The sequence below is a fragment of the Anomaloglossus baeobatrachus genome, chromosome 2 (genome assembly GCF_048569485.1).
Source record: "Anomaloglossus baeobatrachus isolate aAnoBae1 chromosome 2, aAnoBae1.hap1, whole genome shotgun sequence".
NCBI lineage: Eukaryota > Metazoa > Chordata > Amphibia > Anura > Aromobatidae > Anomaloglossus > Anomaloglossus baeobatrachus.
In genome coordinates this window covers 511,382,689-511,401,785 of record NC_134354.1, presented here as the reverse complement: position 1 = coordinate 511,401,785, position 19,097 = coordinate 511,382,689, and positions in this window count along the sequence as shown.

Genomic DNA, 19,097 nt, shown 5'->3' with positions numbered 1-19,097 from the left:
CTATGACTTGTCACCGCATTATTGATGGTCAGACGATGACTGGTGAGGTGTTTGGGTCATGGCAGCCATGAGGTCATCATTGAAGTTGCGGTTCCAAATAGGACGCTAGTTATGCCACTCATGACGTGTCACTCTACTTTTGTCTCCAGGAGGTGCATTGTGGTTCACCCTGGTTTGGGGCGGACCCAGGTTATAAAAGGGGCTGGAGCCAACAAGGAGGTGCGCAGTCTTCTATTATGCTACGAAAGAGCACACCTCCATGTGTTGAACCCATTGCGGCTTTAGGCCAGAGGTAGGCAGGGATAGGGTGTCGATGCAGGCCACCACCACAGTTGGTAACGCAGAACGGTTAAGACCAGCTCCTGTCCTACCAGTCCTGCTTGTGCAGCCCAGTGGCATTAACAGGCCTGCTGCTGCTGATGCGCCTGCTGTCCAAAGGTGTGCCCCTACGCACACGGTCAGCGTACTCAATGGCCCCTGTGTTGTTAACAGGGAGTTCCTGGGCTGTGTGGGCATGTGGACCCTGTGACGCTAACAGGGCTCACAGTCTCCAGATCCGAATGGCGTCTAACTCGGTTCAGGCTACTATTAGTTTCATAGCCACACAGCTCTGTATCCTCCACCAAACCTTCCAGTTGCCAACCTCTCCTTTTCCAACTGGGAGCACAGTGGACACTGACTGCTGATGGGGATATATACCTTTCTCTTTCTTTTCTTATTAATTTTCGTTATATAGCGGTAACATAGTATATACCACTTTATCCAAATCTGCCAGTCCCACTGTAACAGATGGTGTTTCTTCAGCAAATGTTACAGTTGCTTAACCACCAAATCCACGGACCCAAACTTTTTTCCCCTTTCCAACACACCTGTTCCCCTTTCCACCAGCATCTGTCCTTTTTCAACTCATTTTGGTATATGACCAAAAGTGCAACTCTGCAGGGACACCGTACTCAACGCCATCTCAGCACAGCAGCCATCCCTCGGTCCCTCCGATGTGGACAAGTAAAAGACCATTTCCTCCGATCCATGACAAAGCGTTGAGATTCACTCTGTGCAGCACTGGTGTTTAGTGGAAAAGTAGATCTAAGATTGCGTACCACATTCTGCAGATACTCCTGTATACGTGCGTCCATTTCTATGGCAGGAATTAGTTTGCCAAATTTTGTCTTGTACCGGGGATCTAACAGTGTGGCAACCCAGTATTCAGGATTACTTCGAATTCATACAATCCGAGGGTCATGTAGGTAGTGCAGCAAGAAGGCGCTCATGTGTCTTGTGCAGTGCATCCAGGAGGACCAAGTCCTTGGTGTGTTGGTGGCAGAGAGGTGAGAATCGTGCATCCTTCCTCTGCCCTCTCCCCACAACCTCGCACAACCGAAATGTGAGCAAGCTCTCACTCATCTGCTGAGTCTTCCATGCCCATCGCCAGTTCGTCCTCCATTTCTTCATGGGCTCCTGCACTTTCATCAACACTTTTTGCTGATACTATGCGCCCTTGTTAATCCCTCTCCCTCACCATGAATGCCGCATAGGTGCCGCTGACCATCTGGACCTCGTAGATCTTGTTATCCCTTCCGCATATGACTCCTCCTGTACTTCCTCCCCTTCCTCTTGTCCCAACACCTGACTCCGAATAATAATTACAGTGTGCTCCATCATGTAGATGACCAGAATTGTCACGCTGAGAATGACATTGCCAGTGCTAAACATCTTCGTCGACATTTGTAAACTGTGTAGCAGGGTGCATAGGTCCTTGATCTGACACCACTCCAGCAGCGTGATCTGCACCACCTCTTGATCAAGTTATCCCAGGCTATATGTCATACCGTATTTCAGCAGGGCTCTGCGGTGCTGCCACACACGCTCCAACATGTGCAGATTCCAATTCCTGCGTGTCGGAACATCGCATTTCCGGCGTTAACTGCCAGACCCTAAGACTTCCGGAGTGATGAAAGTTGTTGAGCTGCTGTGTGCGCACGATGTAAGTGAGCACATAGCGAGCGTGCCCGCTGCACAAGGCCATGTAGGCCGGGATGGTGTTTTAAAAATTGCTGGAGAATTCGGTTCAACACGTGAGCCATACAAGGCACGTGTGTCACATTGCCCTGAGGATGGCCCGCAGCCAGGTTTGCATCATTGCCGCACACGGCTGTTAAGTCACCAACGGAGTCCGCTCCGTCAATTTGTACTCCGGTCGCCAGGTGACAACGTGTTCCTTTCATGAATAGTGCTGATGATGGGAGAGGAGTCGATGCCAGCGGCGCAGGTGGACGCAGGTTATGCTCACCCACTGGGCTGCATTACCTTGACAATGCAGAATCTCTGGCTGAATGTAGCTGGTGGGTATCTCACAGATGAAATACCATCATTCAGCTACAACCAATGGGAAGACACCACACCCTTTTTTATGCCCATCCTGTCTGCAGATCACTGCCAGACATAGCTATGACCTCTGGTTACTTTTACCCCCAGTTCAGTTTTATGATTTTGTGTGCTTGTTACCTGACTACTTTTCCTGCTTGCTGTTTATGTACCTTGTTGGCCGATCCGCATTTCACCTCTGCTTGTTTTCTGATTAAGTCCTGGCCGTCCCATTCTGTTCCTGTTCCTCAATTAATGTTTTGACCCTGCCTGACTACTATTCTCTGGAACTGCAGCCTTCCACAGGTATTAATCACCTTGGGCCCTGTGCAATTCCTAATCCCTGTATAGGGGTTAAAGGGTTTCAGGGTTCTAGGGGTCCTGCTTGGTGAGTGGCTTCCCTCTAGCTTATCATTAACAGCCCATCTGAGTGTGTGGATCAAGGAAGGCGTTACACCGTGCTCTCTGCAGAAGGCCATGTGGTCCAGGATAGTGCTTTAAAAATTGCTGGACAACCAGGTTCAACACGTGAACCACACAAGCCATGTGTGTCACATTGTCACAGCGAAGGGCCGCACCCATGTTTGCATCATTGTCGCACCCGGCCTTCCCTGGCTGCTGGTTGAGTGGAGACAACCATTGATGAAACTCGGTATCCAGAGCTAACCGTCCACAACTTCTCAGCGGTGTGACTCACATTTCCCATACATTTCAAAGTAAAACTTTGACCGCCTGATGGCATTGAGCTCTGCTGCCAGCATAGTAAGGAGGTGTGTGGTAGTGCTTGTGCGCAGTTACAAGGAAGGGTGGCCTGACCACACAGGGTTTGCGCCAAGGTGGAGGACCCACACGAGGTTGAAGAGGCAGAAGCAGTGTATTAACTTCTACATACAGAAGAAGGATTGAAACAACTCGTGGGGACGGCAAGACTTGGACAGCAGACCCTTCTCCATCTCTCACCATAGTTTGCCAGTGCCCAGTCAGTGACATGTAATGACCCTGTCTATGCTTACTGGTCCAAGTATCTGTGTTGAAATGCACCGTGTCGCACACAGAGTTTCTCAAGGAAGTGGTGATGTTGTGTGCGACATGCTGGTGTAGCGCGGGCATGCTGTTCTTGGAGAAGCAGTGGTGATTGGGCATCTTGTACTGGATCACAGCGACAGACATAAGGTCTCTAAAATCCTGTGTGTCCACTAGGCGGAAAGGCAGCATTTCGGTAGCCAACAGCTTACAGACGGATAGAGTCAACCTCTTCGCTTTGTCATGGGTCGCAGGTAGTGGCCTTTTATTTGACAACATCTGAGGGACAGAGATCTGGCTGCTGTGTGTAGACGGTGTTGAGTAGGGTGTCCATGGAAAAATGCAGGTTTGTGAGGAAAGTGCAGGCGGAGACATGATGTTGCCTTCATCCAACGTTGGTGCTATCGATGTCTGAGAGAGCTGTACACACTCACTTGTTTCCCCTTCCAAACCAACTGACGACCTACCAAGCAAACTGACTGTTGCGGTTACAGTGGTGGAAGTTGTGGGTGGAAAAACAGGTGTGACAGCTGTCCCCACAGTCCTAGAAGATGACGAGCGCGCGGATGCACTGGAAGGGGCAGGCGGTGGATGGTTCGCTCCGCTAGGCCGCATTGCAGCACGGTGAGCTTCCCACCGGGCCATATGATATTTATTCATGTGACGATTCATGGAAGAAGTTGTCAAACTGCTGAGGTTTTGACCTCTACTAAGAGAACCATGACAAATTTTACAGATCACATAATTTGGGCGATCTTTTTCTATGTCAAAAAAGGACCAGGCTAGGCAAGGCTTAGAGGCCATGCGACCTGTTGATCCACCCCGAATAATGCTCAGAGGCAGAGTGGTGGCTGAGGATGCAGTTGTAGACGTGCTACCAGTGCTCCGACTCTTTCCAGGAAGGCGCAAGGTAACTTCGTCGTCGGTTGCATCCTCCTCCACCGCCTCTGTTGACCTCCTCGAGTGTCTGACTGTGGGTTGACAGTAGGTGGGATCTAGAACTTCATCATCAATTGTTGTGTTTGCACTCCCCTCCCCCTCAGAACGAGCCTCTTCTTGCCCTGACCGAATATTTAAGTTGTCATCCCAATCGGGTATCTGCGTCTCATCTTCATCAGTATGTTCCTCATTGTCTATAACCACAGGTGTTGGAAAGGCAGCATTTTGGTAGGCAACAGTTTGCAGATGCTGAAAGTCAACCTCCAAGCCATGTCATGCCCTTCTAAAAGCATGTAAAACACAGAGAGGGGACTCCAACCACAGTCTCCCTCGTTTCCACTAACTGGGCCACACACACCCCACTTGACTGGCATCGGTTGACCCCCCTTTTGAAAAAGAAAAAGATGCTTTGCATGAAGCACTCTCAAAAATACGCGTGCCTTTCCCGTCCCCTGGCTGACCCAGGGGAAGAAAAGTCCTCTGAGAGCCATGACTTGTTCATCTTGGTTCTTTTAGAAACACAGCGAGGGGACTCCAACCACAGTCTCCCTCGTTGACACTAATTGGGCCACACACACCCCACTTGACTGGCATCAGTTGACCCCCATTTTCAAGATGAAAAAGATGCTTTGCATGAAGCACTCTCAAAAATACGCGTGCCTTTCCCGTCCCCTGGCTGACCCAGGGGAAGAAAAGTCCTCTGAGAGCCATGACTTGTTCATCTTGGTTCTTTTAGAAACACAGCGAGGGGACTCCAACCACAGTCTCCCTCGTTGACACTAATTGGGCCACACACACCCCACTTGACTGGCATCAGTTGACCCCCATTTTCAAGATGAAAAAGATGCTTTGCATGAAGCACTCTCAAAAATACGCGTGCCTTTCCCGTCCCCTGGCTGACCCAGGGGAAGAAAAGTCCTCTGAGAGCCATGACTTGTTCATCTTGGTTCTTTTAGAAACACAGCGAGGGGACTCCAACCACAGCCTCCCTCGTTGACACTAATTGGGCCACACACACCCCACTTGACTGGCATCAGTTGACCCAATTTTCAAGATGAAAAAGATGCTTTGCATGAAGCACTCTCAAAAATACGCGTGCCTTTCCCGTCCCCTGGATGACCCAGGGGAAGAAAAGTCCTCTGAGAGCCATGACTTGTTCATCTTGGTTCTTTTAGAAACACAGCGAGGGGACTCCAACCACAGTCTCCCTCGTTGACACTAATTGGGCCACACACACCCCACTTGACTGGCATCAGTTGACCCAATTTTCAAGATGAAAAAGATGCTTTGCATGAAGCACTCTCAAAAATACGCGTGCCTTTCCCATCCCCTGGATGACCCAGGGGAAGAAAAGTCCTCTGAGAGCCATGACTTGTTCATCTTGGTTCTTTTAGAAACACAGCGAGGGGACTCCAACCACAGTCTCCCTCGTTGACACTAATTGGGCCACACACACCCCACTTGACTGGCATCAGTTGACCCAATTTTCAAGATGAAAAAGATGCTTTGCATGAAGCACTTTCAAAAATACGCGTGCCTTTCCCGTCCCCTGGCTGACCCAGGGGAAGAAAAGTCCTCTGAGAGCCATGACTTGTTCATCTTGGTTCTTTTAGAAACACAGCGAGGGGACTCCAACCACAGTCTCCCTCGTTAACACTAATTGGGCCACACACACCCCACTTGACTGGCATCAGTTGAGCCAATTTTCAAGATGAAAAAGATGCTTTGCATCAAGCACTCTCAAAAATACGCGTGCCTTTCCCGTCCCCTGGCTGACCCAGGGGAAGAAAAGTCCTCTGAGAGCCATTACTTGTTCATCTTGGTTCTTTTAGAAACACAGCGAGGGGACTCCAACCACAGTCTCCCTCGTTGACACTAATTGGGCCACACACACCCCACTTGACTGGCATCAGTTGACCCCCATTTTCAAGATGAAAAAGATGCTTTGCATGAAGCACTCTCAAAAATACGCGTGCCTTTCCCGTCCCCTGGCTGACCCAGGGGAAGAAAAGTCCTCTGAGAGCCATGACTTGTTCATCTTGGTTCTTTTAGAAACACAGCGAGGGGACTCCAACCACAGTCTCCCTCGTTGACACTAATTGAGACACACACACCCCACTTGACTGGCATCAGTTGACCCAATTTTCAAGATGAAAAAGATGCTTTGCATGAAGCACTCTCAAAAATACGCGTGCCTTTCCCGTCCCCTGGATGACCCAGGGGAAGAAAAGTCCTCTGAGAGCCATGACTTGTTCATCTTGGTTCTTTTAGAAACACAGCGAGGGGACTCCAACCACAGTCTCCCTCGTTGACACTAATTGGGCCACACACACCCCACTTGACTGTCATCAGTTGACCCAATTTTCAAGATGAAAAAGATGCTTTGCATGAAGCACTCTCAAAAATACGCGTGCCTTTCCCGTCCCCTGGCTGACCCAGGGGAAGAAAAGTCCTCTGAGAGCCATGACTTGTTCATCTTGGTTCTTTTAGAAACACAGCGAGGGGACTCCAACCACAGTCTCCCTCGTTAACACTAATTGGGCCACACACACCCCACTTGACTGGCATCAGTTGAGCCAATTTTCAAGATGAAAAAGATGCTTTGCATCAAGCACTCTCAAAAATACGCGTGCCTTTCCCGTCCCCTGGCTGACCCAGGGGAAGAAAAGTCCTCTGAGAGCCATGACTTGTTCATCTTGGTTCTTTTAGAAACACAGCGAGGGGACTCCAACCACAGTCTCCCTCGTTGACACTAATTGGGCCACACACACCCCACTTGACTGGCATCAGTTGACCCCCATTTTCAAGATGAAAAAGATGCTTTGCATGAAGCACTCTCAAAAATACGCGTGCCTTTCCCGTCCCCTGGCTGACCCAGGGGAAGAAAAGTCCTCTGAGAGCCATGACTTGTTCATCTTGGTTCTTTTAGAAACACAGCGAGGGGACTCCAACCACAGTCTCCCTCGTTGACACTAATTGAGACACACACACCCCACTTGACTGGCATCAGTTGACCCAATTTTCAAGATGAAAAAGATGCTTTGCATGAAGCACTCTCAAAAATACGCGTGCCTTTCCCGTCCCCTGGATGACCCAGGGGAAGAAAAGTCCTCTGAGAGCCATGACTTGTTCATCTTGGTTCTTTTAGAAACACAGCGAGGGGACTCCAACCACAGTCTCCCTCGTTGACACTAATTGGGCCACACACACCCCACTTGACTGTCATCAGTTGACCCAATTTTCAAGATGAAAAAGATGCTTTGCATGAAGCACTCTCAAAAATACGCGTGCCTTTCCCGTCCCCTGGCTGACCCAGGGGAAGAAAAGTCCTCTGAGAGCCATGACTTGTTCATCTTGGTTCTTTTAGAAACACAGCGAGGGGACTCCAACCACAGTCTCCCTCGTTGACACTAATTGGGCCACACACACCCCACTTGACTGGCATCAGTTGAGCCAATTTTCAAGATGAAAAAGATGCTTTGCATGAAGCACTCTCAAAAATACGCGTGCCTTTCCCGTCCCCTGGCTGACCCAGGGGAAGAAAAGTCCTCTGAGAGCCATGACTTGTTCATCTTGGTTCTTTTAGAAACACAGCGAGGGGACTCCAACCACAGTCTCCCTCGTTGACACTAATTGGGCCACACACACCCCACTTGACTGGCATCAGTTGACCCAATTTTCAAGATGAAAAAGATGCTTTGCATGAAGCACTCTCAAAAATACGCGTGCCTTTCCCGTCCCCTGGATGACCCAGGGGAAGAAAAGTCCTCTGAGAGCCATGACTTGTTCATCTTGGTTCTTTTAGAAACACAGCGAGGGGACTCCAACCACAGTCTCCCTCGTTGACACTAATTGGGCCACACACACCCCACTTGACTGGCATCAGTTGACCCAATTTTCAAGATGAAAAAGATGCTTTGCATGAAGCACTCTCAAAAATACGCGTGCCTTTCCCGTCCCCTGGATGACCCAGGGGAAGAAAAGTCCTCTGAGAGCCATGTCCACATTGTCAGTGGACAGACACGTGTGCTTATCTGCCAGCAGACCCCTAGCAGCACTGAAGACAGGTTCTGAGAGAACGCTGGCTGCAGGACACGACAAGATCCCCAAGGCGTACGTGGCGAGCTCAGGCAATTTATCCAGATTGGAAGCCTAAAATGAGCAGGGCTCAAGTTGCACAATAATGGAATCGATGTTTCCTTGCATATACTCATATATCTGTGTGTCCTCCTCTTTTTCCTTGTCCAGCTCTTTTGTTTTCGCATGAGTATATGTCCTTGTCACTTTCCTATGTGTTGTGAGTTGTTTGTCACCTTTTGGACACCTTTGAGGGTGTTTTATAGGTGTTTTTCTGTGTTTGTGATTGCCTGCCATTGTTTCCTATTGGCTCGAGTTCGGTTCGTCGAACGTTCGACGAGCCGAACTCGAACGGGACCTCCGTTCGGCGAACCGACCTCGAGCCGAACCGGGACCGGTTCGCTCATCTCTAGTCCTGAGTCCTATCGCTGATACAGCTGTATGCGCTCCATACACAGCGCTGGACAGCATAGGGATAGCACTTTCCATCAGTCCTTTTAAGGGCTCGTACCGGCAGGGTCAGAGCCATAGGTGACAGGTCCTGAAAACAGAGACAGCGTCTGTGTAGCTAAGGTCAGGGATTTCGTCGCTGCATTTCCCCATTAGGAGGGAATAGAAAGGCAGGCTTCCATTCCTCTACCCAGAGCCCCACAATCCTGGCACTGTACCCTCCTGTCCTCTGCACACTCCAACTCATTATAACTAAGTCATTATACTAGCAAACACTCAGTGTACCTAGTGGCATCCTAAACGTGGCTATTGGACTTTGCTATAGTCCCACTAGTGCAAAGATATTTGCAGCACCTCTGCCTGCATTGCACACTCCAACTCATTATAACTAAGCCATTATACTAGCAAACACTCAGTGTACCTAGTGGCATCCTAAACGTGGCTATTGGACTTTTGTCTAGTCACACTAGTGCAAAGACATTTGCAGCACCTCTACCTGCATTGCACACTCCAACTCATTATAACTAAGCCATTATACTAGCAAACACTCAGTGTACCTAGTGGCATCCTAAACGTGGCTATTGCACTTTTGTCTAGTCACACTAGTGCAAAGACATTTGCAGCACCTCTACCTGCATTGCACACTCCAACTCATTATAACTAAGCCATTATACTAGCAAACACTCAGTGTAGCTAGTGGCATCCTAAACGTGGCTATTGGACTTTTGTCTAGTCACACTAGTGCAAAGACATTTGCAGCACCTCTGCCTGCATTGCACACTCCAACTCATTATAACTAAGCCATTATACTAGCAAACACTCAGTGTACCTAGTGGCATCCTAAACGTGGCTATTGGACTTTTGTCTAGTCACACTAGTGCAAAGACATTTGCAGCACCTCTACCTGCATTGCACACTCCAACTCATTATAACTAAGCCATTATACTAGCACTCAGTGTACCTAGTGGCATCCTAAACGTGGCTATTGGACTTTTGTCTAGTCACACTAGTGCAAAGACATTTGCAGCACCTCTACCTGCATTGCACACTCCAACTCATTATAACTAAGCCATTATACTAGCAAACACTCAGTGTACCTAGTGGCATCCTAAACGTGGCTATTGGACTTTTGTCTAGTCACACTAGTGCAAAGACATTTGCAGCACCTCTATCTGCATTGCACACTCCAACTCATTATAACTAAGCCATTATACTAGCAAACACTCAGTGTACCTAGTGGCATCCTAAACGTGGCTATTGGACTTTTGTCTAGTCACACTAGTGCAAAGACATTTGCAGCACCTCTGCCTGCATTGCACACTCCAACTCATTATAACTAAGCCATTATACTAGCAAACCCTCAGTGTACCTAGTGGCATCCTAAACGTGGCTATTGGACTTTTGTCTAGTCACACTAGTGCAAAGACATTTGCACCACCTCTACCTGCATTGCACACTCCAACTCATTATAACTAAGCCATTATACTAGCAAACACTCAGTGTACCTAGTGGCATCCTAAACGTGGCTATTGGACTTTTGTCTAGTCACACTAGTGCAAAGACATTTGCAGCACCTCTGCCTGCATTGCACACTACAACTCATTATAACTAAGCCATTATACTAGCAAACACTCAGTGTACCTAGTGGCATCCTAAACGTGGCTATTGGACTTTTGACTAGTCACACTAGTGCAAAGACATTTGCAGCACCTCTACCTGCATTGCACACTCCAACTCATTATAACTAAGCCATTATACTAGCAAACACTCAGTGTACCTAGTGGCATCCTAAACGTGGCTATTGGACTTTTGTCTAGTCACACTAGTGCAAAGACATTTGCAGCACCCCTACCTGCATTGCACACTCAACTCATTATAACTAAGCCATTATACTAGCAAACACTCAGTGTACTTAGTGGCATCCTAAACGTGGCTATTGGACTTTTGTCTAGTCACACTAGTGCAAAGACATTTGCAGCACCTCTACCTGCATTGCACACTCCAACTCATTATAACTAAGCCATTATACTAGCAAACACTCAGTGTACCTAGTGGCATCCTAAACGTGGCTATTGGACGTTTGTCTAGTCACACTAGTGCAAAAACATTTGCAGCACCTCTACCTGCATTGCACACTCCAACTCATTATAACTAAGCCATTATACTAGCAATTGATGCTGCCAGTTTAAGGGCCGTAGTTGCATTGTCAGGGATATTTATTCTTTATTATTCTGCTGTTAATAAAGCTAGACCACCGCTGCAATCTACACCACCTCTCAATTTTTACTACCACATTTTCAGTGCACAATCTTGTCGCAATCAACATGAGTGGCAAAATGACAGATGCTGGTGGAAAGGGGAAGAGGCGTGGTGGAAAAGGAAAAAAAGGGTTTGTCCATGGGGAAGGTGGCAAAGCCCCATTATCATCTGCTGAAGATAGACCATCTACCAGCAAAAGTAAGATGTCTACTACTTACCGTGGACAATCCGATGTGCTCCCTTTTTTACGGACACGAACAACAGGAACAAAGGTAGATGATGGCCAAAAAAGGAAAATGCTTGAATGGATCTCAAGTGGTCCAACAAGTGCCCTCTCAGCCACTTCAAGTACTGCATCCAAAAAACACCAGTCCTCTGAGTTGTCATCCCAATCAAACTTGCTTTCTCCCAGCTCTGAAGTCTCCATCAGGCCTGCACAGTATGGTGGAACTGAGATGGCTGAGTCTGCAGAGCTGTTCAGTCACACTATAGCCTGGGAATCAGAGGTCTGCTCCCAAGCTACAGTGAGTACAGAACAGGAAATGGTCTGCAGTGATGTCCAGAACCTTTGTGACTCTGATTCAGGCCGTGAAGACCAAGTTTCTGAGCATAATGTTGACCCTTTGTCACAAACTGTAACACCTGTGGTTATAGACAATGAGGAACATACTGATGAAGATGAGACGCAGATACCCGATTGGGATGACAACTTAAATATTCGGTCAGGGCAAGAAGAGGCTCGGTCTGAGGGGGAGGGGAGTGCAAACACAACAATTGATGATGAAGTTCTAGATCCCACCTACTGTCAACGCACAGTCAGGCACTCGAGGAGGTCAACAGAGGTGGTGGAGGAAGATGCAACTGATGACGAAGTTACCTTGCGCCTTCCTGGACACAGTCGGAGTACTGGTAGCACGTCTACAACTGCATCCTCAGTCACCACTCTGCCTCTGAGCATTATTCGGGGTGGATCAACAGGTCGCATGGCCTCTAAGCCTTACCTAGCCTGGTACTTTTTTGACATAGAAAAAGATCGCCCAAATTATGTGATCTGTAAAATTTGTCATGGTTCTCTTAGTAGAGGTCAAAACCTCAGCAGTTTGACAACTTCTTCCATGAATCGTCACATGAATAAATATCATATGTCCCGGTGGGAAGCTCACCGTGCTGCAATGCGGCCTAGCGGAGCGAACCATCCACCGCCTGCCCCTTCCAGTGCATCCGCGCGCTCGTCATCTTCTAGGACTGTGGGGACAGCTGTCACACCTGTTTTTCCACCCACAACTTCCACCACTGTAACCGCAACAGGCAGTTTGCTTGGTAGGTCGTCAGTTGGTTTGGAAGGGGAAACAAGTGAGTGTGTACAGCTCTCTCAGACATCGATAGCACCAACGTTGGATGAAGGCAACATCATGTCTCCGCCTGCACTTTCCTCACAAACCTGCATTTTTCCAGGGACACCCTACTCAACACCGTCTACACACAGCAGCCAGATCTCTGTCCCTCAGATGTGGTCAAATGAAAGGCCATTTCCTGCGACCCATGACAAAGCTAAGAGGTTGACTCTATCCCTCTGTAAGCTGTTGGCTACCGAAATGCTGCCTTTCCGCCTAGTGGACACACAGGATTTTAGAGACCTTATGTCTGTCGCTGTGCCCCAGTACCAGATGCCTAGTCGCCACTACTTCTCTAAGAAAGGTGTGCCCGCGCTACACCAGCATGTCGCACACAACATCACCGCTTCCTTGAGAAACTCTGTGTGTGAACGGGTGCATTTCACCACCGATACTTGGACCAGTAAGCATGGACAGGGACATTACATGTCGCTGACTGGGCACTGGGTAACTATGGTGATAGATGGTGAAGGGTCTGCTGCACAAGTCTTGCCGTCCCCACGACTTGTGTGTCAATCCTCTGTCTGTCCAAGTTCCGCCACTGCTTCTGCATCCTCCACCTCATCTGGGTCCTCCACCTCCGCCCCAAGCCTGCCTGGTCAGGCCACCAGCGTTCTCACTGTGCAGAAGGAATCACGCACCCCTCATTACTATGCTGGCAGCAGAGCGCAACGGCATCAGGCGGTCTTTAGCTTGACATGTCTTGGGAATAAGAGTCACACAGCTGAGGAGTTGTGGTCAGCTCTGCGGTCCGAGTTTAATAAATGGTTGTCTCCACTCAACCTGCAGCCTGGCAAGGCCGTGTGCGACAATGCTGCAAACCTGGGTGCGGCCCTTCGCCTGGGCAAGGTGACACACGTACCTTGTATGGCTCACGTGTAGTGATGAGCGAGTATGCTTGTTACTACTCGGTACTCGCACGAGTATCACTGTACTCGGGCTACTCGGCGGGTACCGAGTAATTTCGCGATACTCGTGCTTTACTCGTGGTCTTCATTTCTGCATGTTGGCGCTCTTTTGAGAGCCAGCCCTCATGCAGGGATTGGCTGGCAGACCACTGCAATGCCACAGCCCTGTTAGTTGTGGAATTGCAGTGATTGGCCGGCCTGCACAGCGTGACCGAGCCTTTATACCGGCCGGCGCGCTGTGCTCTGTACACAGCCATCTCATATTCCCTGCTTTCCACGCCCACAGGCGCCTATGATTGGTTGCAGTGAGACACGCCCCCACGCTGAGTGACAGGTGTCACACTGCACCCAATCACAGCAGCCGGTGGGCGTGTCTATACTGTGCAGTAAAATAAATAAATAAATAATTAAAAAAAACGGCGTGCGGTCCCCCCAATTTTAATACCAGCCAGATAAAGCCATACGGCTGAAGGCTGGTATTCTCAGGATGGGGAGCTCCACGTTATGGGGAGCCCCCCACCCTAACAATAACAGTCAGCAGCCGCCCAGAATTGCCGCATACATTATATGCGACAGTTCTGGGACTGTACCCGGCTCTTCCCGATTTACCCTGGTGCGTTGGCAAATCGGGGTAATAAGGAGTTATTGACAGCCCATAGCTGCCAATAAGTCCTAGATTAATCATGTCAGGCGTCTATGAGACACCCTCCATGATTAATCTGTAAATTACAGTAAATAAACACACACACATGAAAAAATCCTTTATTAGAAATAAAAAACAATAACAAAGTCCCTCATCACCAATTTATTACCCACAACAAAGCCCTCCATGTCCGGTGTAATCCACGGTCCTCCAGCGTCGCGTCCAGCTCTGCTGCATGCAGGTGACAGGAGCTGCAGAATACACCGCCGCTCCGGTCACCTCCACGCAGCTAATGAGGTGAGTATAGCGATCAGCTGAGCTGTCACTGAGGTTACCTGGATCCAGCGGTGGATGCAGCGGTGGCCGCGGGTAACCTCAGTGACAGCTCAGCTGATCGCGCTACTCACCGCCGCTCCGGTCAGCTTCACACAGCAACTGAGGTGAGAAGCGCGATCAGCTGCTGTCAGTCAGGTAACTCCCGGCCACCGCTGGATCCAGCGGTGGCCGCGATTAACCTCAGTGACAGCGCAGCTGATCGCTATACTCTCCTCAGTTGGTGCATGGAGCTGACCGGAGCGGCGGTGAGTAGCGCGATCAGCTGCTGTCACTGAGGTTACCCGCGGCCACCGCTGCATCCACCGCTGGATCCAGGTAACCTCAGTGACAGCTCAGCTGATCGCTATACTCACCTCATTAGCTGCGTGGAGGTGACCGGAGCGGCGGTGTATTCTGCAGCTCCTGTCACCTGCATGCAGCAGAGCTGGACGCGACGCTGGAGGACCGTGGATTACACCGGACATGGAGGGTTTGTCGGGGTTAATAAATTGGTAATGAGGGACTTTGTTATTGTTTTTTATTTCTAATAAAGGATTTTTCGTGTGTGTGTGTTTTTTAACTGTAATTTACAGATTAATCATGGAAGGTGTCTCATAGACGCCTGACATGATTAATCTAGGACTTATTGGCAGCTATGGGCTGCCAATAACTCCTTATTACCCCGATTTGCCAACGCACCAGGGCAAATCGGGAAGAGCCGGGTACAGCCCCAGAACTGTCGCATATAATGTATGCGGCAATTCTGGGCGGCTGCTGACTGATATTGTTAGGGTGGGGGGCTCCCCATAACGTGGAGCTCCCCATCCTGAGAATACCAGCCTTCAGCCGTATGGCTTTATCTGGCTGGTATTAAAATTGGGGGGGACCGCACGCCGTTTTTTTTAATTATTTAATTATTTATTTCACTGCACAGTATACACACACACCGGCTGCTGTGATTGGGTGCAGTGTGACACCTGTCACTCAGAGTGGGGGCGTGTCTCACTGCAACCAATCATAGGCGCCGAAAAGCAGGAAAGCAGAGAATACGAGATTGATTAATGAGCGGCCGGCTTTTTCAAAAGAGGAAAAGCCGCAGGAGCAGTGTGAATGCCGTGCAGCGCCGCAGCAGTGATCGGCGAACGGTGAGTAAGAGAGAGGGGGGAGAATGACCGACAGACTGTGAGAGGGGGACAGACAAGACAGAGAGAGACCGACAGAGCGAGACCGACCGACGGGAGATAGAATGAAAAAAAAATGACCGACATCACTAGTAAAAAGCACAAAACGTGCGTTTTGGACATCGGAGTGCCACACAATGTTTATGTAAAATCTTTCATGTATTAATCTCAAAAAGTAACATACACCAGCTCTATCTCACTATTGTGTATGTGCCCTTAACATTTCCGCCATGAAAATTCATTTTGGGGTCATTTTGCAAGGTTTTCTGGTGAGTCCGTAAAAATGGCATAAAACGCGGACAAAATTGTTCACAGCTGTGACTTTTGAGTGATAAATGCTTCAAGGGGTCTTCCCCATGCTGTTGCCATGTCATTTGAGCACTCTTCTGAGACTTTTGTGACATTTTTAGGGTTTCTACATGCTGCCGGGGGGTCATTTCACAAAAATACTCGGGTCTCCCATAGGATAACATTGGGCTCGTTGCTCGGGCCGAGTACACGAGTATCTTGGGATGCTCGGCCCGAGCCTCGAGCACCCAAGCTTTTTAGTACTCGCTCATCACTACTCACGTGTTGAACCTTGTCGTCCAGCAATTTTTAACACACTATCCCGGCCTAGATGGCCTTATGAACAGGGCACGAAAACTGTCTGCTCACTTCCGCCGTTCAAGCACTGCAGCTGAGCGACTTGCATCGCTCCAGAAGTCTTTCGGCCTGCCGGTTCATCGCCTGAAATGCGATGTGGCGACACGCTGGAATTCAACTCTCCACATGTTACAGCGACTGTGGCAGCACTGCCGAGCCCTGGTGCAATACGTCATGACGTATAGCCTGGGCCAACGAGATGCAGAGGTGAGTCAGATCACCCTGATGGAGTGGTCTCAGATCAAGGACCTATGCACCCTTCTGCACAGTTTCGACATGGCGACGAATATGTTTAGCGCTAACAATGCCATTATCAGCATGACGATTCCAGTCATTTACATGCTGGAGCACACGCTAAACACTATTCGGAGTCAGGGGGTGGGACAACAGGAAGGGGATGAACTACAGGAGGATTCATATGCGCAAGACACAACAACATCACCAAGGTCCAGACGTTCATCATCAACAAGGCGCCAGGCATGGGACCATGGGGGACAGGGATCAACAAGGGTGCATAGTAGCAGGCTAAATGTTGAGGAAGGTGCAGGAGAACATGAAGAAATGGAGGACGAACTGTCCATGGACATGGAAGACTCAGCAGATGAGGGAGACCTTGGTCAAATTTCAGTTGAAAGAGGTTGGGGGGAGATGTCAGAGGAAGAAAGAACGGGTAGCACCTCTATGCCACAAACACAGCGTGGACTTGGTCCGCATGGCTGCGCAAGACACATGAGTGCCTTCTTGTTGCACTACCTCCAACATGACCCTCGTATTGTCAAAATTAGAAGTGATGATGACTACTGGCTTGCCACACTATTAGATCCCCGGTACAAGTCCAAATTTTGTGACATAACTCCAGCCACAGAAAGGGACGCACGTATGCAGGAGTATCAGCAGAAGCTGTTACTCGATCTTAGCTCGGCTTTTCCACCAAACAACCGTGCAGGTGCAGGGAGTGATTCTCCCAGTTGTAACTTGCCAAACATGGGACGGTCTCGTCATCTTCAACAGTCTACCCGTACCAGTAGGACCGTATCTGGTGCTGGTAACAGCAATTTTATGGAATCTTTTCATAATTTTTTTAGACCCTCTTTTGCAAGGCCACCAGAGACAACAAGTCTGACACATAGTCAACGGCTGGAGAGGATGATACAGGAGTATCTCCAAATGAACATCGATGCCATGACTTTGCAAATGGAGCCTTGCTCCTTTTGGGCTTCAAATCTAGAAAAATGGCCAGAGCTCTCCAGTTACGCCTTGGAGATTTTGTCGTGTCCAGCTGCCAGCGTTGTCTCTGAACGTGTCTTCAGTGCTGCTGGGTGTGTGCTGACAGATAAGCGCACGCATCTGTCCAGTGACAATGTGGACAGACTGACGTTCATCAAAATGAACAAGTCATGGATCCAGAAGGAATTTACTACCCCTGTGTCATCCTGGGGAGAGTAAATGCTTGTGGATTTGGAATGTGCTTGATGCAAATCAAAACATCCTGTTTGCAACTAGGGCACAACTGCTGCCACTGAAGGGGTGGGTGTGTGTGGGGCCCAATTTTTGGAAAAAAGGGAGACTCCGCTTGGAGTAACCCTTGCTTGCTGTGTTTTTTAAAAGGAGCCAAGATGAACAGAGCTGGGATCAGGAAAGACTTTGCTACCTACCCTGGTGTCATCCTGGGGACGGTTAATTATGGCGTATTTTTGAATGTGCTTGATGCAAATCTAGCTGTGAAGTGTACAACTGGGGCACAACTGCTGCCACTGAAGGGGTGGGTGTGTGAGGGACCAATTTTTGGAAAAAAGGGAGACTCCGCTTGGAGTAACCCTTGCTTGCTGTGTTTTTTAAAGGGAGCCAAGATGAACAGAGCTGGGATCAGGAAAGACTTTGCTACCTACCCTGGTGTCATCCTGGGGACGGTTAATTATGGCGTATTTTTGAATGTGCTTGATGCAAATCTAGCTGTGAAGTGTACAACTGGGGCACAACTGCTGCCACTGAAGGGGTGGGTGTGTGTGGGGCCCAATTTTTGGAAAAAAGGGAGACTCCGCTTGGAGTAACCCTTGCTTGCTGTGTTTTTTAAAGGGAGCCAAGATGAACAGAGCTGGGATCAGGAAAGACTTTGCTACCTACCCTGGTGTCATCCTGGGGACGGTTAATTATGGCGTATTTTTGAATGTGCTTGATGCAAATCTAGCTGTGAAGTGTACAACTGGGGCACAACTGCTGCCACTGAAGGGGTGGGTGTGTGTGGGGCCCAATTTTTGGAAAAAAGGGAGACTCCGCTTGGAGTAACCCTTGCTTGCTGTGTTTTTTAAAAGGAGCCAAGATGAACAGAGCTGGGATCAGGAAAGACTTTGCTACCTACCCTGGTGTCATCCTGGGGACGGTTAATTATGGCGTATTTTTGAATGTGCTTGATGCAAATCTAGCTGTGAAGTGTACAACTGGGGCACAACTGCTGCCACTGAAGGGGTGGGTGTGTGTGGGGCCCAATTTTTGGAAAAAAGGGAGACTCCGCTTGGAGTAACCCTTGCTTGCTGTGTTTTTTAAAAGGAGCCAAGATGAACAGAGCTGGGATCAGGAAAGACTTTGCTACCTACCCTGGTGTCATCCTGGGGACGGTTAATTATGGCGTATTTTTGAATGTGCTTGATGCAAATCTAGCTGTGAAGTGTACAACTGGGGCACAACTGCTGCCACTGAAGGGGTGGGTGTGTGTGGGGCCCAATTTTTGGAAAAAAGGGAGACTCCGCTTGGAGTAACCCTTGCTTGCTGTGTTTTTTAAAAGGAGCCAAGATGAACAGAGCTGGGATCAGGAAAGACTTTGCTACCTACCCTGGTGTCAACCTGGGGACGGTTAATTATGGCGTATTTTTGAATGTGCTTGATGCAAATCTAGCTGTGA